The sequence below is a fragment of the Pan paniscus genome, chromosome 8 (assembly GCF_029289425.2).
Source record: "Pan paniscus chromosome 8, NHGRI_mPanPan1-v2.0_pri, whole genome shotgun sequence".
In the NCBI taxonomy this organism is placed as follows: domain Eukaryota; kingdom Metazoa; phylum Chordata; class Mammalia; order Primates; family Hominidae; genus Pan; species Pan paniscus.
The window spans coordinates 38527395-38554226 of record NC_073257.2 but is presented as its reverse complement, the minus strand read 5'-3'; the positions used below and the strand labels follow the sequence as shown (position 1 = coordinate 38554226).

The window sequence follows — 26832 nt, the reverse complement described above, 5'->3', positions numbered from 1 at the left end:
TTTTCAAAGTTGACCTGTCAGAAAATGTCTGTATTTGGCCCTCTCACTTGGTTACAAGTGACTCATAGTCACTTTCACTCAGAAGACTGGAGCCATTCTCCATCATCCTCCAGCCCCGTTCTTGGTAATGAGAATTATGAGGTCAGATGATGCTTGTTTCTGGCTGAGATTTCTTTATTTTATCCTGGAACTTTTAGCAATTTCTTATCCAGGATGATTCTGTGTATAGGTATTAAAAAAAAAAAAACAACTCTACTCAGAATTTGGTGAGACTTTTCAACCTGAAAATGTGTGTCTTTCTTCAAATCTAAAAATTTTTTACTATATATTTATTTTCTTTCATCCAGTTTTTAATGTTTTCTCTGAAATTTAATAAATCTACATAAAAATTTAAGTAAAAAATTTTAAAAATCAGTAGAATCTAGATGAAAGAAATAACTAATTGGCAAATTTATTTGGAAAAAAAATTCCAATGGCAATAACCTATAAAATGCTTAGAAACAAACCTAACAAGAAATGAGCAGAATTATGTGAAGAAAAATATGATTTTAGGAAGAATATTTTAAAGACCACTCGACTATGTCCTTAAATGGGAAGACTCATTGTTGTAAAGATATTTACACTAATTTAACAATAAATGTAATACATTCCTTAAGTTTTTTCTTCTTTTGCATATTATCAGTCATCTGAAATTGTATTTACATAAGGACAGCCAAGTATAACAAAGACTATCTTGATATAACAGCTAGAAACTCTTTATAAAGCTCTAGTGTAGTAAAAATATATAAAAAGTTCCATAGAATAGAATCATGAGTCAAAAAATAGACTGAAACATACCTGTGATATAGTTCAATTTATCTATTTTTACTTTGTTGTCTGTGCTTTTGCATCATATCCAAAAAGTCTTTGCAGGCTGCTCTGTCTATAGAGTGGCCATTCTTTATTCCTTTACTTAATAAACTTGCTTTCACTTAAAAAAAAAAAGGTCATTGCAAACCCAACTTTAAAAAAAAGTCATTGCAAACCCAACTTCATAAACTTTTATCCTGTGTTTTCTTCTAAGAGTTTATAGTTTTAGCTCTTGTATATGTTTTTGACTTATTTTGAGTAAATTTTTGTATATGGTGTAAGGTAAGAGTCCAATTTCATTCTCTTGCATGTGAATATCTGGTTTTCCCAGCACTATTTGTTTAAAACACTCCCCTTTCCCCCATTTAATAGTATTGGTACCCTGGTCAAAAATTATTTGACCATATATGTGAAGGTTGGCTTCTGAGCTCTTTATTCTATTCTTTTGGTCTAAATGTCTTCCTTTACACTGGTATGACACTGCTTTGATTACTGTAGCATTGTAATAAGTTTTGAAACCAGGAGATTGAGATCTCACACAACATTTTTTTCAAGGATATTTTGGCTATTTAGGATCTTCTGAGATTCCATATAAACTTTAAAATGGATTTTTTCATTTCTGCAAAAAATGCGATTCATATTGATAGTGATTACATTAAATTGGTAGATTACTTTGGGTAGTATTGACAGCTTAATATTAAGCCTACAGCCCATAAGCACGTAATATCTTCCCATTTATTTGTGTCTTCTTTAATTTATTTCAGTAATGTTTGGTCTCAAACTCCTGAACTCAAGCGATTCTCTTGCTGTGGCCTCCCAAAGTACTGGGATTACAGGTATAGACCACCATGCTCGGCCTCAGCAATGTTTAGTAGTTTTCAGTGTACAAGACTTTTCTTCTCCTTGGTTAAGTTTATTCCTAGTATTTCATTATTTCTAACGCTATTGTAAATTGAATTATTTTTTTAATTTCCTTTTCCAATTTTTTCACTGTTAATGTACAGAAATGTAACCAATTTTTGCAAGTAGAGTTTGTATACTCTACTGACGTTATTTATTCTTTCAAACAGTTTCTTTTTTGGTGGAATTTTTATGGTTTCCTACATGTGAGATCATGTCAGCTTTGAACGGAGATAATTTTACTTCTTTATTTTCAATTTTTATGACTTTTATCTCCTTTTCTTGTCTAATTGCTCTGGCTAGGACTTCCAGTATCATATTAAATAGAAGTGGCAGGTAGACATCCTTGTTTTATACCTAATCTTAAAGGAAAAGCCTTGTCTTTGGCTGTTGTATATGATGTTAGATGTGGGCTTTTCATAGCTGGCCTTCTATAGCTAATTTGTTTAGTGTTTTTGTCATAGAAGAGTGTTGAATTTCATCAAATGCTTTTCTGTATCTATTGAAATAATCATGTGATTTTTATCCTTTTTTTTTAAAGTGCTGTATTATACTGATTGCTTTTCATATATTGAACTTGTATTTCAAGAATAAATCCCACTTGGTCATGGTGTATAATCCTTCCAATATGCTGTTGATTTTGGTTTGGTAGTATTTTGTTGAGGATTTCTATGTCAATATTTATAAAGAATATTGGTCTGTAGTTTTCTTTTCTTGCAGTGCCTTTCTCTAGCTTTGGTATCAGGGTAATGCTGGTTTCATAGAATACAATTGGAAATGTTTCCTCCTTTTTCATTTTTTTGGAAGAGATTAAAGAGGATTGTTGTTAATTCTTTATATTTTCCATAGACTTCACCAATGAAGCCATCTGGTCCTGAGCTTTTCTTTGTTGGGAGGTTTTTGATTGCTGATTCAATCTCCTAGCTAATTATACATCTGCTCAGATTTTCTGTTTGTTTATGATTCAGTCTTGGTTGGTTGTGTGTTTCTAGGAATAGCCATTTCATTTAGGTTATCCCTGTGCAACAATTTTCAACCTTACAATATTAAAACACCAAATACATTTACAATGGAATAGCAATTTTTTTTAAAATAGAAGGGTAAAGTTAAGATGTTTGGTAACATCCATTCTGGCAAGAAACTAAGAAAATAGGAAATATTTTGCACAATTGCTAGGGTGTTAGTACAATAACAGAGTATTTTGTCTATGGAATATGAAATGCTCACAATCACGGATTCACCCATTAGAACAAGCACATACTCTACAAGATATACTAAGAGAAGTGTGCATTGTTAAATGTACAAGAAAGAAAGTTGCAGCATGGTATGTAAAAGGTAAAAATTAGAAAACACCTAACATGCCATTGTCAAGAAAAAAGTTTCAATTCTGCATCGTTTTAAAAATGCTTATGTTACAGTTCTTGTTTATTTTTAATTGAATTATAATAGGAAGTTTTGAACTTATAGCTCCTATTTCGTATACAAAATCACCTCCAATTGATATCTGTATAATACTTTGTCCTATATGTATTAGATCATCAATTCATTTATTCATATTCCCTTCCACAAACATTTATTCAGCATCTTCTAGAGGCCAAGTACTGTGTGTATTAGATATAGAATAGTGCGTGAAACGAAGCCCTAGGTATCATTTATCTCTTCACTTACTTAAGTCTTCCTTAACATCTTGAAATACAATTTTATCATTTCTTTTGTTTATTTGCTTTTTGTTTTCCTTATTTCATTTTCTTTTCTTCACACTGGTTTGAAAGAGCTATATTCTTTGAGTGACTACCCTTGGAATTTTAGCCTTCGTATTTACCAAAGACTGATGTATTCAGTATCTCTTCTCATACAACGTAAGTGCTCTTGGAATGCTATAACTTCAACCATATTCCTCCCAGTTAATATTTGTGGTTGTTCTGTATCTTATCTCTATCTTGTTTTAATTATCTGTAACCTCACAGATTAAGTTATTATTGTTGTTTTATCATTCCAGTGTTTGTTTAGATTTATCTACATACATACCTCAAAATATATCCTATTTAAATTATTTGGGTTATATGTAGTTTGGAAACTCTGTTTCCATTTATCTTTTTTTTTTTTTTTTCTGAGACAGAGTCACACTCTGTCTCCCAGGCTGAAGTGCAGAGGCACGATCTCAACTCACTGCAACCTCCACCTCCCTGGTTCAAGCAATTCCTCTGCCTCAGCCTCCCAAGTAGCTGGGATTACAGGCACATGCCACCACACCTGACTAATTTTTCTGCATTTTTAGTAGAGACCAGGTTTCACCATGTTGGTCAGGCTGGTCTCGAACTCCTAACCTCGTGATCCACCCACCTTGGCCTCCCAAAGTGCTGGGATTACAGGCATGACCCACCGCAGCCGGCCTGTTTCTATTTATCTTAAAAATATTTTTATTTTAACTTTGTTGTTAAAAAGATATTTTTATGGAGAATACAATTCTTGATTAATTGTTTTCTGTTTGCTTTGGTTTGGTGTGGTAAGTAATTTGAGGATAATTTTTATTTGCTGAATTCTGCTATCCAGTGTTGCTTTGGAGAAGTCAGCTATCAATCTAATTTTTGTATTACCTTGAAGTTGATGTTTTTAGTCCGTGATCCCTTTATGATCTTTCTCTGTCTTTGGTGTTTAGCAGTTCCATTATAATGATTCTTCCTGAATCTATATATTGATATTTTCCCTCAGTTCTGAAGCATTTATGCAGCCAAGAATATTATTAGTTTGAATCTATATCTTTGCACTACATAGCTATTATATTCTTTCTGTTCATTTTCACTCTTGTCTTTTTCCTGTCCCTTTTGAACAAACTGTCAAAGTTTGTGCTGTATTATTGATGAAAATTCCTGTTTAAATGTTCTGTTTTCCCTTTTACACTGTTGGTGAGACTGTAAACTAGTTCAAACATTGGGCAAGACAGGGTGGCGATTCCTCAAGGATCTAGAACCAGAAATACCATTTGACCCAGCCATCCCATTACTGGGTATATACCCAAAGGATTATAAATCATGCTGCTATAAAGACATATGCACATGTATGTTTATTGCGGCACTATTCACAATAGCAAAGACTTGGAACCAACCCAAATGTCCATCAATGATAGACTGGATTAAGAAAATGTGGCACATATACACCATGGAATACTATGCAGCCATAAGAAAGGATGACATAATGTCTTTTGTAGGGACATGGATGAAGCTGGAAACCATCATTCTCAGCAAACGATCGCAAGTACAGGAAACCAAACACCGCATGTTCTCACTCATAGGTGGGAATTGAACAATGAGAACACTTGGACACAGGGTGGGGAACATCACACACCAGGGCTGTCATGGGGTGGGGGGAGGGGGGAGGGATAGCATTAGGAGATATACCTAATGTAAATGACGAGTTAACGGGTGCAGCACACCAACGTGGCACATGTATACATGTTACAAACCTGCACATTGTGCACATGTACCCTAGAACTTAAATTATAATAAAAAAAAAGAAAATGTAACATAAAACACTTAAAAAATAAAAATGGCAATATACTTAAAAAAAATAAAATAAATGTTCTGTTTTAAAATTTAAATGTGGCCAGGTGCAGTGACTCATGCCTGTAATCCCAGCCCTTTAGGAGGTGGAGGCAGGGAGGTCTCCTGGGCCCAGGAGGTTGAGGCTGCAGTGAGCCGAGATTGCACCACTGCACTCCAGCCTGGACGACAGAGCAAGACCCTGCCTCATAACAACAACAACAACAACAACAATAATAGTATTAAAATCCAAATGTAAAATTCTATTCCCTAACCTATTTTTTTCATTTATTTTTATTTTAATATTTATTTATTTACTTATTTTTGAGATGGGAACCTACTCTGCTGCCCAGGCTGGAGTGCAGTGGTGGGATCCTGGCTCACTGCAACCTCTGCCTCCCAGGTTCAAGAGATTCTGGTGCCTCAGCCTTTCCAGTTGCTGGGATTACAGGCTTGTGCCACCACACCTGGCTAATTTTTTTGTATTTTTAGTAGAGAGGGGTTTTGTCATGTTGTCCATGGCTGGTCTCGAACTCCTGACCTCACGTGATCCGCCCGCCTCGGCCTCCCAAAGTGCTGGGATTACAGGCGTGACCACCATGCCTGGCCTCGTTTATTTTTTAAACTTCAGACTGCTCTCTTTTTACCTCCACTTTGGTTTTAGCCACTCTGTCTTCCAGTTTCTTGTTCATGTTTCCTCTTCTGAAAACTTTTTGAGGAGAGCAAGATCTGACTTCTAAAGTTTTCTGTAGAACTATTATAGAGAAGTGCTTTGTCTCTGAGTCTTCTTCATAATCATAATTCATGATGTATATTAGCTGAGGATTTGCCAAAGGGGGACAACAGAAAGGAGAAGAGTGTTCTAAACATCTCTTTTTATATATATGAGTGTTGACTGGTTCCTGTTTTTAGCTGGAGATCTGATACACAAGCTTATGTGATTAGCAAACATTCCTTCAATACTTGCTAAACTTCTCCAAGGAGATTCTGCTTTGCCCATTATACTCTAACACGACTAGAGTAAGATACAGGCTATATTTTTTTTCTTGGCTTAGGTATGGGCTCTGAAAGCCTTTCCCCATAAGTAACCCCACTGCCAGAGGCCCTGCTGTCTCTGGCTCATCAGCAATGTTTCTTTGTTGGTTACTGTGCATTTCATAGCATACTATGCTTTCCACTAAGAAGTTAATAAAAGGAATTGAAGAGGTTATAGTGAAGGAGAAAGGTGCAGCTTTAAAAACACCTAGTTAAAAACAATCCCTGTATCGTTGAGGATTGCTATGCCAACTGTACATCCTTCTATCCCTATGTTGGAGCTAACAGGGAATTAATTTAAGACTTGCCTTCTTTAATGCTGTCTGTTATATTCTGCTTCTGAAGGCAGAATGCATGATGTTAAGGAACACATTTATCTTTTATCCTCCATAATTTGCATTTAATGGGAATATCTCCAAGTGTGTTATTAGTTTTAGTTTTAAATGATATAATTGGGTTTTGTGATTATTTGGCTGTTGACATAGTGCTTTTCATGGGAAATTGGGAGAAGTCTCTGCTGGTATTCTGAACTGAAAGCCAGTAGTCCTATATTTGCATGTTTCCCTATATTAGCTTCCTTCTTGATTTTAAGGACATTTGTATCATTTATGTAACACAGACCACCTCTTTTTAATATGCTGATTTTCTTCATTTCATAAAATTGATCTATTCAGAAAAGAAAAAAGTTCCCATGATTTCTACTTCTATTTTCCCTTAGAGGAGTCTGGTTATTTTATGAAACTATATGAGCTAGACTCTAAGAGAGTCGTCTAACTGGCTCACTAGTAAGATGATGGATCAATTGCCTATATCTCTCTTTTGTGGGACTGGAGAATTAGATGTTCTGAATCTACAGCAGCTACATTACTCATACTATGACTTCCTTGGTAATCTCAGCCACCTTCCATCTGGTTTTCTGACTTCATAAATGTGTTAAAATAGAATATTTCCCAACGTTTTATCATGAAAATGTAAAAAAAAAAACCTCTAGAAAAGTTGAAAGGCTATTACAACAAACATCCATCTATCCCTAACCTAGATTTACCAGTTACTAACATACCCTCTGTGGGTATGTGTGTCACTGTTGTTTTGTTTTTGCTGAACCATTTCAAAGAAGCACATGAGTTGTACACTTCATGACACTACTTTTAAATGTTTTAGAATGTATCTACCCAAACCAAGCTTATTCTCAAATAGAACCACAATAACATTATGATAAAACATTTAGTCACATTGATACAATAATACCTGATAATTTTATTTAATACACAGTCCCAAGTCAAATTTATACAATTGTCCCAATAATATACTTTATAATTATTTTTTTTCCAATCAGGATCTAATCAAGATCAGCTATTGCAGTTAGTTGTTATTTTTCTTTTCTTTTCTTTCTTTATTTTTTGAGACAGGATCTCACTCTGTCACCCAGGCTGGAATGCGGTGGTGCTATCTCGGCTCACTGCAACCTCTTCCTCCCAGGTTCAAACAATTCTCATGCCTCAGCCATGTGCCTGACTAATTTTTTATTTTTAGTAGAGACAGAGTTTTGCCATGTTGGCTAGACTGGTCTCGAACTCCTGGGCTCAGATGATCTGCCCCATCTTGGTTTCCCAAAATTCTGGGACTACAGGTGTGAGCCACTGGGCCTGGCCAGTTGTTATTTTTCTTTACTTTCTTTTAATCTAGAATAGTCACTCTGCTGTTATATTTCAAATCCAGACAGCAGTGCAGCTGTAGACAGAATTATGTTTTAGGTTTATATAAAACTTAATTTTATCTGACTTGGAAGATTAATAAAACGATTTATTTTTGAATCAGTTATGTTCCCATAAAAAATTAATTATCCATTTGTTAATCTGCAAAGGATCTCTGAATGGCTAACATCATGTCTTTATTCTATTAATATAAATTGAAGAAATTATACTCATTATAAACATTTATAGCTTACAAATTGTTGTTTAAGTTATAAAGACTGTAATCATAATAAGGTTCATTTTACCCATCACTAAGATGCATAAATATAATGTCTTTCATCACTAACCATTGTATCCTTCTGTCCATATTTGACACTCATTTTACTATTTCTTCTCATCATTTTCCCTCTAATTATATCTCTTTTCTCCTCATCATTTTTAGTATCTGTTACTTTCCCTCCCCCATTTCTCTGTTCCTTATCCCCCTCTCCTGCAATACCATTTCCCATAGCAGGAACGAGTAATTTATTCTTGTTAAAAGCGTTTTGTGTGCCAGGCATGGTGGCTCACACCTGTAATCTCAGCACTCTGTGAGGCCGAGGTGGGCAGATCATAAGGTTGGGAGATCGAGACCATCCTGGCCAACATAGTGAAACCCCGTCTCTACTAAAACAACAAAAAATTAGCCAGGCACAGTGGCAGGTGCCTATAGTCCCAGCTACTCAGGAGGCTGAGGCAGGGGACTCTCTTGAACCTGGGAGCTGGAGGGTGCAGTGAGCCGAGATTGTGCCACTGCACTCCAGCCTGGGCGACAGAGCAAGACTCCGTCTCTCAAAAAAAAAAAAACAAAAACAAAACCGTGTTGTGGTATGGAATAAACATCCAACCGTTTAGTTAAATCAACTAACATTAATTATTGTTTCTATCAAATGTTGGGTGACTTTTAAGGTTAATCTCAGCATAAAAAGGAAGCAAATGAAATAAAAGCAACCTCAGAAAGCGAATACCGCGAAGTGAGCATGGAGAAGTCCGTGATCTTGCCCCAGTTTACACAGCTGCTCAGTGGTAAATCTGGGAAGTGAATGCAAGCAGTTGTGGCCAGAGTCCCTGACCCCAATCACTCTACTGCCTCCGCAAGGCAGACACCTGACAGCATTTGAGTTTGTGATTCCTACCTTGTCTTTCAGGATGTGCTCTGTGGTCCTTGATCTCCCTTTTGGTAGAAACCTTTCCAATAGCTTTCCTTGGGACCTTATCTCTTCACCCCTCTCTGATGGCATGTTGGCTCCTTGCATCCCCTGGCTGCCTCCTGGGATCCACCTCTCTTTGTTCTCTGCAGGGAAGGAGGTAGAGTAATTGTGGTTATGGGCTGTGGCCACTTAGCTCCATTCAGTCCAGCTTCTTCTATCTGGGGATAGGGGAAGGAGACTTCTCATCACACAGGTTGACGATGGTGAGAGAAATAGTACTTTACTGTGCAGGGGTGTGCATCTACTCTACCGAGATGAACCTGTTTGTCCGCTCTGGATTCATTTCCAAAAGGCCTCTCTGTCTTTGACTTAGTACCTGTCAGACCCAAAAGCGGATGAATGTGGGATAGAAAACACCAGCAGAAGTTACTCAATTAGCTGAGCTCCTTTACTGCTCTAGGCCTGAGACAACACCCGCCTAAAATAAGGATACTAATGCCAACTTTGCATTTTCTAGTAAGTACAGAAGTCCCCCTTAACCTGCAGTGTTGCTTTCTGGGGTTTTTGTTACCTGTAGTGAACCGAGGTCCAAAAATATTTCAGAAAATAAACAATTCATAAGTTTAAGTTGCGTGCCATTCTGAGTAGTGTGATGAAATCTCCTGTTGTCCTGCTCCATCCTGCCTGAACTGCGAAGCATCCCTTTGTCCAGAGAATCCTGTATGTGCTTTAGTCACTTAGGAGCCGTCTTGGTTATCAGATTGAAAAAAACAGCGTATTCAGGGTTAGATACTGTGAAAGGAAATTATCGTGGGCCCTCAAAATCACTGAGCTAAAGGGAAAATTCAAGCTGGGAGCTGCTCAGGGCAAATCTGCTTCCCATTTTATTCAAAGTTGTCCCTCTGCTCACTCAGATAGATGCATATTCTGATTGCCTCCTTTGAAAAGGCTTATCCAAAACTCAAAAGAATGCAACCACTTGTCTCTCACCTGTCTGTGACCTGAAAGCCCTCTCCCTGCTTCACGTTGTCCCCGCCTTTCTGGAAGGAACCAATGTACTTCTTACACATATTGATTGATGTCTCATGTCTCCCTAAAATGTATAAAACCAAGCTGTGCCCCGACCACCTTGGGCACATGTCATCAGGACCTCCTTAGGCTGTGTCACAGGCGCATGGACTTAACCTTGGCAAAAAAACCTCCTAAAATGATTGAGGCTTGTCTCATCATTTTTCTCGATTAACAGTACTATCTATAGGGGGAACTACTGTATTTGATAAAACTAATCACATGAAACATTGAGGAGATAAACTAGTAAAAAAAAAAAGCAAACTCTTCAACAGTGGTAGCTATTCTTATTTATCTTGACAAAGAATCTTATGTGAATTGAAGCAATTTTCTCGGAGACTCTGACAGTGTTTCTGTGTAGTTATTAGTATTCACAGGATCCTGATAAATGTTTATTTCACTGAGACCTCATATACATAGAAGATTGTCATAAATAATCCCGGTATATGGATGTGATGCTTTTGATGTGTTTTGCTGTGTTGCTTTATGTTGCCTTTCAGGGGGAGTGGTAACTTACTGCAGGATACATTATTGTAATTTTGCTTAAATGTAATTGCATAGTTTCTCAGAAAATTACATGAGACAAATAGCAGTAACATGTGACTTGATTTAGAGGAGTGACTATATTTTTCATCAATTTTCAAGAAATAGACGTGGCAGGTTTTGATTACCCACATGTTGAGGTTTCCATTTTGGTCTTGAAAGTCATTACAAATATGACTCACCTGGACAATTTAGAAAACAAAAGCCAGGATTTACCTTAAACCAGGATTTTTCAACCTCCCCACTACTGACATTTGGGGTTGTATAATTCTTTGTTGTGGGGACAAGGACAGTCCTGCACATTGTAGGTTGCTTAACGGCATCTTGATATCTACCCCTTAGATGCTTATAGCATCCTCTCAATGGTGACAACCAAAAATGTTTCTAGACATTGCCAGATGTCTCCTGGGAGTGATGATGGTGCAAAATCACTCTAGTTGAAAAATCATAGCCTTCAGCTCACACTATATTTAATTTTCCTGAGCAAGTCTTCAAAGAATTGAGAAAACAATTTCCAGTAGGAAAAAAGATAAAAAGAAGAAAGAGGCTTCAGATAATCCATTCCTATGGATTTTGCATTCAGGCCATTTTTTTTGGTCAAGATATTTTCCTAAAAGAGAAAAGAATCCACCCACTATTCTCACAAATGCACTTTCAGCTCCTTCCTGCTTGACAGATCATTCGCAGGCAAAGCAAAGAGCTCCTGATGGCTGTAATTTATTTCAGCATCCAATACACCAATTTCCTCCTCACATCTTGAGCTATTGTTCTTCCTCCAGTATCATGTGATAACATTTACCTCCCACCACTTCACAGAGACTATTTCTCCCAGACACTATAAAGTGAAGGAATCAGTATTATGCAATTAAATGGTCCTTTTTAAGACTTTACAAAGCTCCATGGATTCATTTAAATAGTGACTCATCACATTATCCTTCTCAGAAGCAAAACCCACTTTCCATTCCCCCATTTATGGCCTCCCTACATCGTGTGCTTGAGGTTTAAAATCTTAAGAGTCTGCTAAGACACAAACTCAACATATCTTTAAACTAGAACAGTGTGAAATACAAGGGGTCATGAAGATACCAGAACTTGCAACTGATCTTTCCTGGTGAAAAATTTGCTTTGTTTTACAAAGCAATTTCTTGCATCTTCTCTTTTTATTATCCCAATAACCCTTAGAACCATGCATCAAACTGCCACTCCTATTTGAATAAAGCCCCTGTCAATCTGGTAAGTGACTAAAACACATAATTTTTCAGGGTGTAAGGAAACAATAGATTTGATCTCACAAGATAGTGGCTGGGATGAATGGATCAAATTCCCCCCTCTGCCTCTTCCCATCCCAGCCTTTGATGTCTACTCTTCATGAGAGACTGAGAGAGATGGTGAGGTTTGGGGTTTATTTGTTTGGAAGAGGTAAAATGTCAATAAAGGCTGTCTTCAGATACAAGAATCTGATGATCATTTCTGGCTGTGCTGGGGAACATAGAGAAACTCTAGCAGGGAGGAGTTTGGAAGCAGTTTCTTTTCCTCCCTGACTACCCCGTGGCTCCAGTCCTTCACCTAGATGGGAGAAGAATGACGTCAGTCTGTCTGACAATCTAATTGTCTCTGAAAGGGCCAAGATGTGGTATCTAAACTCCACACACTGTCGTCTTACCAGGCCTGGCTCACATGGCCCCTTTTTGGACAACTGTCCGTGTTCCATCACTTAATCAATCACAGACCAGTCTTTTCCAAGGAGCCCCTCTAAAGTCTCTTATCCCTTTATACCAGTGTTGCATTTACTTAGGTACGAGCCTTTGATCTCTTTTTAGATGGTGCAGTCCTTCAGGGCAGGGCTATGTGGTTGTGTGTCTGCAGGCATCCAGCTCTTAGCTACAGCATGTGTCTTCCCTGAGTAAAAAGAGGAGAGGAAACCTGTGCCTGATGTCCACTCAGCGTGACCTTCACTTCAGAGCATCCCTAGAATTTAAGTCCTCACACTCCCAATCCGAAACAAAAACACTCTGCACAGTAGTGATAAATATCCTCTCTTCTTTGCTTCTCTTTATATACAGTGTTTGCGTCAGCAAATGTTATTCAAGCAATAGTTATAATTACACTCATCAGTGCAGGAAATCTGAATCCACCAATAGATTTCTCTTTTCCTCTCCCTGTCTTTCTTCCCCCTTTCCCCTGTGACATGGTTTGGCTGTGTCCCCACCCAAATCTCACCTCAAATTACAATAATCCCCATATGTCAATGGTGGGAACAGGTGGAGATAATTGAATCATAGGGTGGGTCTTTCCTGTGCTATTCTCATGATAGTGACTACGTCTCATGAGATCTGATGGTTTTATAAATGGGAGTTCCCCTACACAAGCTCCCTTGCCTGCTGCCATGTAAGACATGCCTTTGCTTTTCCTTTGCTTTCTGTCATAATTGTGAGGCCTCCCCAGCCATGTGGAACTGTGAGTCCATTAGACCTCTTTCCTTTATACATTACCCAGTCTAGGGTATGTATTTATTAGCAGCCTGAGAACAGACTAATACACCTTCCTTCCTTCCTTCCATCCTCCCTCCTTCCCACTCTCCCTTTCTTCCTCTCTCCCTTTTTTCCTCCCTTTTCCCTCCTTTCCTCCCTCCCTCCCCTCCTTCCTTCCTTCTTTCCTTCCTTCCTTCTTTCGTTCCTTCCTTCCTTCCCTCCTTCCTTCCTCCCATCACTACATATTTTAGCATCTACTCTGTGGCAGTTTCTCTTCCAGGCACTGGGATTCATTGGTGAATAAGATCAAGTCCTTATCCTCATTGAACTTACGTCTTAGTGTAAATCTCACACTTATCCTGAAGGTCTCAAAAGTGATTTGGCCACCTTCCTCCACCCAGGTGCGGTTGTTGGAGGCCTGACAAGCGGAGAGCAGAGCCTGCCATCACAGCAGCATGAGGTGCCTTGGGTCTCTTCCATGAGGGATCCATGAGCATCATACTCCTGGTTTCTGCCCAGGCCAGTACCCCTCATTCCTCATCACCTCAGGGAACTGGAGACCAGGAAACAGCCTCTCACAGGACGATGAAGCCTCCTGGAATAGCTTACTTTGTTTACAAAATGATTTCTTGCATTTCTTCTTTTTCATTATTCCAATAACCATAAGAAAGATGCATCAAATTGCCATCCTTATTTGGAAAAAGTTCCCTTCAATTTGATTAATGGTCAAAACACAGCATTTTTCAGGCCATAAGGAAATCACAAGGTATTAGTTTGGTGCAAAAATAACTGCGGTTTTTGCTATTACTTTAAAAAAGAAATGCACTGGGTGCGGTGGCTCATGCCTGTAATCCCAGCACTTTGGGAGGCTGAGGCAGGTGGATCACCTGAGGTCAGGTTCGAGACCAGACTGGCCAACATGGTGAAACCCTGTCTCTACTAAAAATACAAACATTAGCTGGGCATGGTGGCACACACCTGTAATCCCAGCTACTCAGGAGGCTGAGACAGGAGAATTGCTTGAATGCAGGAAGCAGAGGTTGCAATGAGCCGAGATCCCACCACTGCACTCCAGCCTGGTGACAGAGTGAGACTGGGTCTCAAAAAAAAAAAAAAAAAAAAAAAGACAAAAACCACAATTATTTTCACACCGATGTAGTACTTGCTGATTTGCTATCTGACATAAATCTTTACTGATACTATGAAAAGCTGTTGCTTTAAGAAAGGATGCCCAGGAAAACTCTTTATACCCAACATAGAAATAAGGGCTTGTAGAACCCTGACATGGAGGGATTTTTTTTTTAAAAAAGGCATTTCCTAATAAGAATTTCTAGTCTATCAATAGAAATGTCAATTGCTGCATATGTAATGTCTTACTTACATTGGGACTTTCCACTAGGAGCAAAATTATTTCTACTTTGTGAGCAGAAAAAACAACAAACATTTAAAAACTGGCTTCTTGGAAACCCAGGGAAGAGAAACGTGACAAGATAAAGGTAGAATGATTCCATGTCATTAGAAGGAAAGAGAATGAGTTTCTGCAAAGGCACATTTGATTTTCTGTTTGAGAAACAAATTCTCCCAAATAAGGGGTATTTTTTGAATTATTGAGAAATATATTTCAATTGGACATATTGTTCCTTCTCGGTGACAGCATGTCCTTTATAACGATGTTATATGATAAAACTCTGGTGAAGGAATTGGCTTTTGTGCCCCAGTTAAACTAATTTTATCAAGCATGTGTAAGGAACCAATATTATAAATCAAGGCACTAAACATACTCATGTCACTCATCATATTTACTTAACAGTTTTCCAGGCTATTGTCCTTATTTCCTTTCTGGGAAACCTATTTAGTTTCCGTTTGTGTATGTTCTTTTTTGTTGTATGTCCCAGAAGAGCATTTCTACGGTCACTACATCAAGAGAAACTTACTCCAGTGGACCAAGTGAAGTCACTGTTCACATCTGTTGTTTCAAAGCAGTGTTTAATGCTACAGTCACCACCAGCCACTTTCTCTGTTGGCTCCACACCTCCGCAAATGCTTTGTGAATACATGTTACCACGTATCCAAAATATAGAAAAGGCCGGGATTTGGGGTACAGTTTCCAACATGAAGCATTATCATTCTGTGTCAAATTTGCTGATTTGCCGGGGCGCACTAGGACACTGCTAATGGTTGGTCAGAACTGTGCTTCTCAAACCACCTGAAGAATAACTAACAACAAAATTTGATTCCATCATTGGCTAATATTTTACAAATTAGAATAAATCATGAATTACTAGAAAAAGCATTTTTAAAAAATCAAAGGCATACACAATAAAATACCATTTAAAAAAATTATTAGAGTCTAGTTGGGCATGGTGATGTGTGCTTGTAATCTCAGCCACTTGGGAGGTTGAGGAAAGAGGATCTCTTGAGCCTAGAAGATTAAGGCTGCAGTGAGCCATGATTGCGCCAGTGCACTCCAGTCTGAGAGACCGAGCAAAAATATAAATATGATTCAATAGACATAAAGTTGTATAGGAGAAAGAAAAAGTAATACCTTTTCCTCAACCACTGCAAGTTTCATGGCCAAAATCCCTGTAACAAAAGACAGACTAAAGGAGAAAAGCATAACCAAATTCATTTACCACAAGTTTTATGTAATATGAGAGCCTTCAAGACGAAGACCCAAGGACCCAGGGAAAACTATTTTTATAGTTAAATTTGATGAACAAGGATCAGTCATGCAGAAGTATGATTAGATGAAAAGGAGATATGACCTAATGGCAGTAAACTGGTGGTAACTTAGCAAAGTCTGTTTTTTCAGATTTTTCTGGGCTTTTCTATGTAACATTCCTTTCATCGGGGTATAGGGCAGGACACGTGTCACATGAGTGTCTTCAAGAGAGAAGGTGAGAGAGAACTTTCTGCTTCTATGGTTTTTTCAATTTCTTTCAGCTTAAAATACTCAGCATGCAAAGATGCCACATTTTAGGGCAGTGTTTCCTGCAGGCCATCAATTGCTTTAAAGTTTCTAAATGCTTATTTTCAGTTTCTAATCCTACCTTGTAGGGAGCACACATGGAGTAACACTGCCTTAGCAAGTACCTGGCTAGAGGTAAGCAGATCAAACTGAAACAAATTAACAAGAGGTAGATGTAGCAAACCTTGAGGGTTCAGCTCTATTCAGCCAACAGAAATACTACTAATGGAACAGCCTTCATGGCCTCCGTACTAGGGTAATGTAAACCAAAATGTATCTGAGACAGGTCTCAATCAATTTTGAAGTTTATTTTGCCAAGGTTAAGGACATCTCTGGAAGAAAATAATAGGGAATCACAGAAACAGTCTGTGATCTGTGTTTTTCTCCGAAGAAGAGTTTGAGGGCATCAATATTGAAAGGGGAAAAGTGGGCTGGAGGAGAAAGAGGATGGCTATAGTCATTCACATGTAACAGGAGAAAACAAGCAGGGAGGGGAAGAATCAATTACACTTTCATCTGTGGCTCAGAATGGACACTTTAGATAATATAAGGGGAGCATAGAGTAGCTACCTGTGGAGATATTTAACCTATTTTTTTTTGAAACAGGGTCTTGCTCTGTTGCCCAGGCTGTATTGCAGTGGCATGATCATGACTCACTGCAGCCTCAACCTCCTGGACTCAACCTCCTGGTCTTCCTGAATAGCTGGAACCACAGGCATGTGCCACCACCCCCAGCTAATTTTTGTATTTTTTGTAGAGACAGGGTTTTGCCATGTTGCCCAGGCTGGTCTTGAACTCCTGAGCTCAAGTGATCCTGCCTTCTCGGCCTCCCAAAGTGCTGGGATTACAGGTGTAAGCCACTGCACCCAGCCTTTAACCTTTCATCTGCAGTTGCCTGATTAGCAACAAAAGGAAAGGCAGTGTTTTGCATGATTCAGCTTTTGACTTAATTTTTTCCTTTTGGCACACTGAATTGGGGTCCCAAGTTTTATTTTCCTTTCACTGTAAGTAATGGCCAAGAAAGTTTACCATGGGATGGCATAAGGACCTGTAATTTTATCATTTAGCTGTTGCTCTGTGTATTTATATCCTTATTTTTCTACGTACTTATATTTTCTTTTAGCACAATGTGGTAGACATGAAATCAGACCACTAGTTTGGTCCACTGGAGAGACTCCCCAGATTTCTGCTTAGGAGCTAGAACTGCAAAATTGTATCACTCTTAGAATATCACCCAAACTTCCCAACCACTAGCATCTCTGACACAAAGCATTTCAAGGAAATAACACGTCTATGCTTATATTTTAGTTGTATGCTACAAATAGTAGATGATTCCCTGGCCAAAACAACTTTTCTATCATGTGCTGCATTCAATCCTGAAATATCTGCAAGAAATCCAAGATGAGCAATCATTGCCAAAGTGGGATTTGGTTGGCAAAATCAAAAGCCAGGGTGGGGACGAGGTGGGAGTGAGAGGTATTTGTTAGAAACAGAGCACAACGCATATTTGGGGGTAAACAAGAAAGCAGCTGTAAAGATAAAGAAGATTTATAGAAGGCCAGGAGATGAATAGCCAATAATTTTTCCTTGGATAAGCCTTTATTACTCAAGGCAGTGTGCATTATAAAATATGAGAAACTGAAAAAGAAGAGGAGTCAAAGGCAAACTCATGCAGGTCATTAATCATTGATAAAGAAGGGAGACAAGACCCATGCGAAGGCTCGGAGTAATGGCCTTGAGGATTCTTTATCACAAAAGCCTGGGTAGATTGTAAATATGAGATTGAGTAAGAACACAAAAATCACTGAAGTCTGTCTGAGAAAATCTGAGCAATGTACATGCAATCCTGTTTTCAGTGAACACCGATCGGGCTATGGGAAGAGAAATCCAAAAGCAGCCTCATTTGTTCCTACGTCAAGTTGAGAATGAGTTGGATTGATTTAGGAGATGAGAATGCTGAGGGTTCGACAAGCCATAATTATGGATGCTCAGGTTTTTACAGTGACTTTTTCATTTCATGGAAATATAACCTTAAATTTGCATAACCTGCAGTTTAAAAATACTGGAACAGCTTGGTGAGTGGGAAGGGGATCTGACCTTGACTTTAGGAGACCTGGTTGCAGACTCAAGTCCTTCAGTAACTGCCCACCTGACATCGAGCAGGTCTCCAAACCTCTTCTTGTCTCAATTTCATTATCTGAGATACGGAAATAAGTATTTCTGCAGAGGCCAGGCACTGTGGCTCATGCCTGTAATTCAAACACTTTGGGAGGCCTAGGTGGGAGAATCACTTGAGCTCATGAGTTTAAGACCAGCCTGGGCAACATGGCAAAACCCCATTCCTACAAAAAATATGAAAAATTAGCCAGGTGTGGTGGTGCACGCCTGTGGTCCCAGCTACTTGGGAGGCTGAGGCATGAGAATCACTTGAGCCCAGGAGGCGGAGGTTGCAGTGAGCTGAGATCGTGCCACTGAATTCCAACCTGGGTGACAAAGCAAGACTCTGTCTCAAATAAAATAAAATAAAATAAAATAAAATCTGCAGGGTTTGATTGATTGACCAGGTTGCTGAGTGAAAAAAAGGAAAATGACTGAGATGTATAAAATCTGGGAAATACAATTATACACTTAAAAATAGCTTCGCTTAGCTTGGTCTTGATTCTGGAGAGGAAGGAGCTTCATTCACAGTATGTAAATAAATTTAAGATATGTATTTATTTCTATATTTAACTTATTCCAGATATTTTTAGGTAACCATTTAGGCTGTATTAAGTTCATGTCAATGACATATGGGATAGACTTTTCTTTCTCACAGTGTAATGTTGAAGAACTAAAAACTAAAATATGGTGTATTTCTGTTTTTATTGTTGTTTTTGCTATTGCTATTTTATTATTTTATCCTCTTCTTCAACATCAAATGTTTCTTAATGGAAGCGAACTAGAATCAAACAACTAATCTAGACATTCGTTATATCTCTGTTGCTTATTGTGTGGTGTTTCCAAATCAATTCCTTGTGGCTTAGGGCAGAAAACTGACCCAACCCCAAGGTGATTTTACTGCTTTGGGGGTATCCAGAGCTTTTGATGGGTCAGGAGGGAAAAGGGGGTTGTCATCTGACTGTGGGGTCCAGAACTCCTGTTTGTTCTTTGCAACTGTAGGCTGATACTCAGGGGAGCTGTAAGAATAAGCTCAACCCCTCGGAGTCCATGCCCCTGAGCCCAGTCTGCTGGCCAGCAGCCAGTCTCATTTTCCCAAAACCTGCCAGTATGTAAATGTCCACAGCTAGTCAGCTATATAGGAGCAGCTGTTAACCTCAAAATGCTTTAATTGTTGGGGCCCTATTTCCATTAACATGTGTTCCTTTGTCTTCATCTCTCCACTAATGGCATACAAATTAGCACAATTTATGTATTACTTGGGAAATCCTATAATGGTGCCCAGTGAATTTTAGGAATAAGGATCTCCCAGGATACTATTGTACACATTCTAGAAGGAGGGAACAGCCTCCAGGGAGCATTTTTCATTTCCCAAAGACATATTTTATCTGATTTAAATGAATTTATATTGCTTTTCAATATTTTTTTATTATACTTTAAGTTCTAGGGTACATGTGCACAATGTGCAGGTTTGCTACGTAGGTGTACATGTGCCATGTTGGTTTGCTGCACCCATTAACTCATCATTTACATGGTACAATGGTACAAAGAGGAGCTGGTACCATTTCTTGCTTTTCAATATTTAAAGGGAGGCAAAGGGAATAAAATTTGAGCATCTGAATTCCAAGCAGTTTTTGGTGAAAAGGCCAAATTCTAAACTTTGCTACTTAATCTCTACATTATTACTATAGGAGGTCAGCAGACCTAAAGATGTCAATTGAGCTTAATCTCTCAACTCAGAAGATATAATGCTGAAAGAATGCAGCTTTTAAATATTCCTGTCTTGAAGCATACAGCTTGATGGACTGGACGAGAGGTATGAAGCGTCTTTAAAGTGCCCAAAAGAAATAGAAACAAAATACATTTCACAAATGAGTTTTTAAAACATTCATTGCGAGGTGCCTATGATCACAAAAGGCACAGATAGCTACTTATCCATTTAAAACTTGTAAAAGCGGATGTAATCTTGCTAACAGTTTTTTGTGTGTTTGTTTCTTATTTGTATAATTTTTTATTGTACTTTAAGTTCTGGGATACATGTGCAGAATGTGCAGGTTTGTTACATAGGTATACACATGCCATGGTGGTTTGCTGCACCCATCACCCGTCGCTACATTAGGCATTTCTCCTAATGCTATCCCTCCCCTAGCCCGCCACCCCCTGACAGGGCCTGGTGTGTGGTTGTGTGATGTTCCCCTCCCTGTGTCCATGTGTTCTCATTGTTCAGTTCCCACTTATGAGTGAGAACATGCGGTGTTTGGTTTTCTGTTCCTGTGTTAGTTTGCTGAGAATGATAGTTTCCAGCTTCATCCATGTCCCTGCAAAGGACATGAACTCATCCTTTTTTATGGCTGCATAGTATTCCATGGTATATATGTGCCACATTTTCTTTATCCAGTCTATCACTGATGGGCATTTAAGTTGATTTCAAGTCTTTGCTACTGTGAACAGTGCCGCAATAAACATATGTGTGCGTGATCTTTATAGTAGAATGATTTATAATCCTTTGGGTATATACCCAGCAATGGGATTGCTGGGTCAAATGGTATTTCTGGTTCTAGATCCTTGAGGAATCACCACACTGTCTTCCACAATGGTTGAACTAATTTACACTCCAACCAAGAGTGTAAAAGCGTTCCTATTTCTCCACACCCTCTCCAGCATGTTGTTTCCTGACTTTTTAACGATTGCCATTCTAACTGGTGTGAGATGGTATCTCATTGCGGTTTTGATTTGCATTTCTCTAATGACCAGTGATGATGAGCTTTTTTTCATATGTTTCTTGGCCGCATAAATGTCTTCTTTGGAGAAGCTTCTGTTCCTATCCATCGCCCACTTTTTGATGGGGTTGTTTTTTCTTGTAAATTTGTTTAAGTTCTTTGTAGATTCTAGACATTAGCCCTTTGTCAGTGGATAGATTGCAAAAATTTTCTCCCATTGCTCACAGTTTTTTTAAAATTCAGTATTTCCCTCATTTCTTCACTTTTACTGTTATGTAAAAGACTTGATCAATGTTTAGCTAGAATGTATGTAAATGACAGAGAATTTCAGAAATTTGACTATCAGAAGACATTTACATATATCACACTAAATATTAAACAAAGTATAGCAGTTCAATATAAAGTACAGAAGAGATAAAGGATGTTATAATTAAACATGAGCCGATTAATAGGAATTTCACTTCACGTTACTTAGAGAAAAATGTGGCTGTTTCAATAAATGAAACTAAAATTTCTCCTGGCTCCCAGAATTCAAATTGTATTTATAAATATATCATGTATTCATCTACTATTTGGTTTAAATGAACTTGTTGGGCTAGCCTGGGAAATGTTATCATTTTTACTATTTTGTACAGAGAAAATATTTTCTAATTTAAGTTGGAGCTATCTGTGCACTGGTTTCTCTATAGTTGTACATAAAATAAAATAAAATAAAATGTTTTTACTATAAAATGAGCTAATATCCAAAAATAGATGAGCTGAGTAACATGAAGCATAAATAGATTACAAAAAAAAAAGCATTTCACGGGGTTGCTATGAGCATCCAATGAGGTCATATATAAAGTGTTCTCAATAGTGATTGTCCATAGTGAGCTTTCAGTGGAGATTTACTATGACTACTGCTATTACTAATGCTCTCTTTATTAGTTTTCATAGACTTTTTCCAGAGAAAAATACACATACATTCCAAACTCGTACATCTTCATCCGGAGAAATATTATTGAGACTCTCTGAAGACAGAATTTCCAGTAATTGGGCCATGGATTTAGTTGCGTACTGTTACAAAAATTGTAAAATTTGGAAAATGTCAGAGACACTTCTTAAATTTTTTGAAGTATTCCTCCTGTGCAGTAGCTTTTGAAGAAGCATTTAAAATTTAGGGGAGCAAAATTCTAGCCCCACTTGGAGTGAGAGAGTGGGAAGAAGGGACAATGATGAAGAAATGCTGGTTACTACCCAAATGATTGTTGAATGGACGTGAATGTTTTACCAGCCTATTTTAGAGGGAAGTGCTTTTCTTTTTCTTTCTTTCTCTTCCTTCTTCCTTCCTTTCTTCCTTTCTCTTTTTTTTTTTTTTTGAGACGGAGTTTCACCTGTCGTCAGGCTAGAGTGCAGTGGTGCAATCTCAGCTCACTGCAACCTCCGCCTGCTGGGTTCAATTGACTCTCCTGCCTCAGCCTCCCGAGTAGCTGAGACTAAATGTGCACGCCACCACGCCCAGCTAATTTTTGTATTTTTAGTAGAGACGGAGTTTCACTATGTTGGCCAGGATGGTCTTGATCTCTTCACCTCATGATCTGCCCGCCTCAACCTCCCAAAGTGCTGGGATTACAGGCGTGAGCCACCGCGCCAGGCCGTGGAAGTGCTTTTCTAACCAAAGATATACCCAGTATCTTGTTACCACTATTGGGGTGATTCACTTTCTGCAGCTTCCTTCATATTCTTCTTTCCTCATCTGTTGGATTTAAAAGACTTAAAGCTGCTAGAAACGTAATTAGCTCAAAAGTGATAACATATGTGTGGCCAACATTTGAGCATATTTGCTGAGCTAAGTGCATAAGCAGGGCTGGTTATTTAATTTGAGTAGCTTATCAGTTTCATTTAGAGTGACTAGGGAGTCGCTACTGCCCATTATTTAAAAAGTGTATTTCTTTTACCACTTTTACATTTTCGGATGAGACAGGCCCGTGAGGAAGACTACAGACAATTAAAAAAATTCTAATGTACACAGCATTTCATGGCTCTTTGACAGAATTAATGAGAAAAGTATAATCATGGATAAATTTATAATAAAATAAATTTACTTGTTTAGATCATAATTTGCACAGATTAAGCCAAAGGTAGTATAAAATAGTATCTTCCTCTTTGACTTTAGAACATATACACATACCAAAATCCTCAAAAAGTTAATTTAGTATTCCTGGTGATGATAGAAATATACCACCTAATTTTTAAAAATGCCTCTTCTTATACATACTATTGGAGAAACATAAGGCTACATCCATCTCCATAGAGCCATTTGCCTGAAGTCTGCAGCTTGAGGGGCCCCACATTTTGGCCATTTTTCTGTTGCCTGGTTGTGGCAAGGGGAACAAGAGAAACCTCAACATGAACTTTGATCAGAATTGATATTGATCTTTCCCTGGTACTAGATCAATTTAAGAATGAGGGATAAATCCACTTGTGAAGGTTTTGGAATACCTCTGACCCCTTCTCTACACTTCAAAATTCAGTACATATACAAAAGGATGGATCGGGTGAGTTTAAAGGCAAAATTATGAATTGTGAATAGCGGTTAAGTACCGTAGCTTTTTCCTCTCCCCAGTTTATGCCACTGTATTTTGTACTATCAATGATTATTTATAAGTAGACAAAGTTCTGAATTAGTTAGAAACTGTTGTCCCAATGACTGTGATACTATTGGTACCACATTTGTTTAAATATCTATTTTAAATGGAAGGATTTTATGATATTAAGTGACTTACCACGTGATTTCTCATTTATCAGTAGAAGTTTACAAGTTCTGGGATGAGCTCTGCAAATAAATTTAATCAGATATATTCCTTGTTCTGTAGCAATTTGTAGTTGGTAACTGACATAGCCATCTACAACAAATCAAAGTGTAGTTTTTCATGAAAGGGGGGATAAAGTTTGCCTTTATGATCATATTATTTCATTCATAGGAGTATCATGAATCACGCAGGATTTGGGCATTTGAACCACACTTCCTTCTTCATTGATCTGGAATCCTAGCATCAACCATTCCCATGCTTGCTATGTTCTATACTCAGTTACACTTTTAATCCCAACTTTGTTGATCAAATATTCAGTGTAATGTGCATCACTATAATCTGAGACTATATAAATTTATGTTCAAAATTCAGTCTAAAATGACTCTCTCCTTGTAGGTATAGTAGCTAATGCCTCCTCTGACTCCTGTACCTTCTGCTCTGGGCTGAGGGATGAGGGAAACAGCATCTTTCTTTTTCACATTAGCTGGGTGACCGAAGAGCTAAGAATCTGTCACTCTCTTTATCAATCTTTACTATAATAAGCCATCATTAAAAAGTCCCTTTTCCCCTCCAACAGTATCAGATATTTCACTTGGGGGACAGTGGAGTTAAACTATTTAAAGTTCAAAGCACACATATCATACTTTCCACCCAAACTTAAACTTGATTCTATTTAGTTCTTGTTCTGTTAACGATGTTAAATCCCCAGCCACCCATTACATATTCATTATATTATGCTTACATTCTTATTATTCCAAGGAGTCCCCAAGTCTTCCAGACTCTTCCTATAGGAATATTTCTTGCATTGATTGTGTTCTCTTCATTCCTTCTGGTTTAACCCTAGTGCGAGTCTTCATTGCATAGACAATTTACTTTTCTGGATGGTATGATCTTTGGAGGCTTAGGTTATACTTTGTACTTGTTTATATCTCCCAGCATGTAGGATGGTATCTGCTATGGAAGACCTTCAAAATGTTTCTTAGAGGGTTTTTATTTATTCTGCATCGTCACAAACGACTGCACAAAAATGGCTTGACTCTCAAATCCAAATGTCCTTCTATGTCTTTTAAAGCATCTATTAAAATTCCTGAGCTAATATTTTCAGTTTGCTAAAAAATAGATGCATACATATTACAAATCCCTGATTTATGAGTTGTTTGGTTATACACTTACTGGTGACTGACTCTGAAATGGGCATAGTACAGTACTAGAACAACTACAGTTTAGAAAAATGGGAGCTGTTAGTTTAAACTAATGAAAGAGAGTGGCATATTTTGGTCTTGGGTAATAATGTCCCCAGATTTATCCCTCAGCTGTTCATATGCCAAAAGCTAGCACCAGTCAAGCATAATAGTGCCAGATGTATGTACTTTTCCATCTGAAATGAGGGCGTAAACAATTTTCGCAAGCCCTTTGGCTAGTTGACATGGCATATCTGTGGGGAAGTCAGAGTCCCAGATTCGTGTGTGAACAGGTTCCCTTTGTGCATTCATGGGTAAGTCACAGCCGACGAGCTACCATGAAGGGCTACTCTTTCTTTGAGGGCATTCCCTTTGGTTTCATATGATCTTTAAAAATTTCAAGCTGCTTATTGACAGAATCAGTTTTAATCTATTACTCGTTTACACTGCTCACATAAGTCAAATAATAGTTCTCACTGATATTGACACACTGGATGTTTGTTAGCCAGAAGAGCTTTGATGGAAAAAGAAAAACAGCTAAAATAGAAAATTAAAGGAAATAAAACAAAGTGATCTTTAATCATCTCTCTTCTATGAATCTTGGCATAAGTTAAGAACACTAGTGACATTATTTTCATATATGTATAGAGTTTTCATTTATAAAAGACATTATTAACACACACACACACACACACACAGACACACACACACACACACACACATGCTCCAGAAGCCTTCAGGCCTAGCTTTTAATGAGATAACCAGATTCTATTGAAAGGAGTCCAAAGTTAAATAGCCACATAATGATTTCTGCTGCATGGCGAATGGTATTATATAAAAGGGAGGGTATGTTCACAAACATGGTATTATAATAATATCTAAACATTTTCTAAGGAACTGGCTGATTTTAACTACTTGGTATATGGTCAATCAGAAGAATAAAACCCCTCTCCTATTTTGTTTCTTGTCTCTCTTCAAATAAGAGTGATTGAGTTTACCAAATTTCATGAAAGATTTCCTGATGAAATTAAAATTGTATTCATGCTAGTCACTGTATTTGTGAAAATCAGTATATATTTCCATTTAGTCATTGCTTTCGTGCTGTATGTAAATATGTTGAACTATTATTTTTATCATTCCTATACCTCTGTTAAATGAAAAAGTGAATGAATAAATAAGTAGACAAATCAACATTAGACCAGAAATAAATCTCAGAATATAAAAAAAGTGTGTGATAAAGGTGATACCATAAATCAATGAATAACAAAAGGAATAGTCAATAAATGCTGTTGAGTAAGCTGTTTAGTCATACTTTAGATTAGATACTCTTTGCTCACCTTACACTAAAAAGATCCAGATGTATTTAAGAGATAAATATAGAATAAAATAACATAAGGCTCAAACTCTTTTAGATATTGGTGTGTGGAGAAACTTTCTAAGTATAAAACAATTAGAGAAGTCACATATTAAAACTAATAATATGAAGTATAAAATCATGTATATAGACATTCATAAAAAGTAAAAGGCAAATGTCAAATGAGAATAAAATAATTGCAATAACTATGACCAGCCAAAGAATAATATTCTTACTAGAAAGTGCCTTAGGGTAAGGACAACACAATCAGATGGCAAAAAATGAACAGTTATGACCAGACAATTCACAAAGGGGAAAGATGTGCAAATAATAAATAACGTTACAAGGACTATTCAGCTGTGCCAATAATA

At 37.7% G+C, this 26832-nt stretch overlaps 1 long non-coding RNA gene across 1 annotated transcript in view; it reads right to left on the bottom strand.

The window, feature by feature from the left end:
- LOC129393188 (uncharacterized) overlaps positions 1-26832 on the bottom strand; it is a 93653-nt gene that overhangs the window by 40365 nt on the left and 26456 nt on the right. Inside the window, exon 3 of the long non-coding RNA XR_008619893.2 lies at positions 9193-9350. This is a non-coding gene — a long non-coding RNA (uncharacterized LOC129393188). The remainder of the gene's footprint in view (positions 1-9192; positions 9351-26832) is intronic.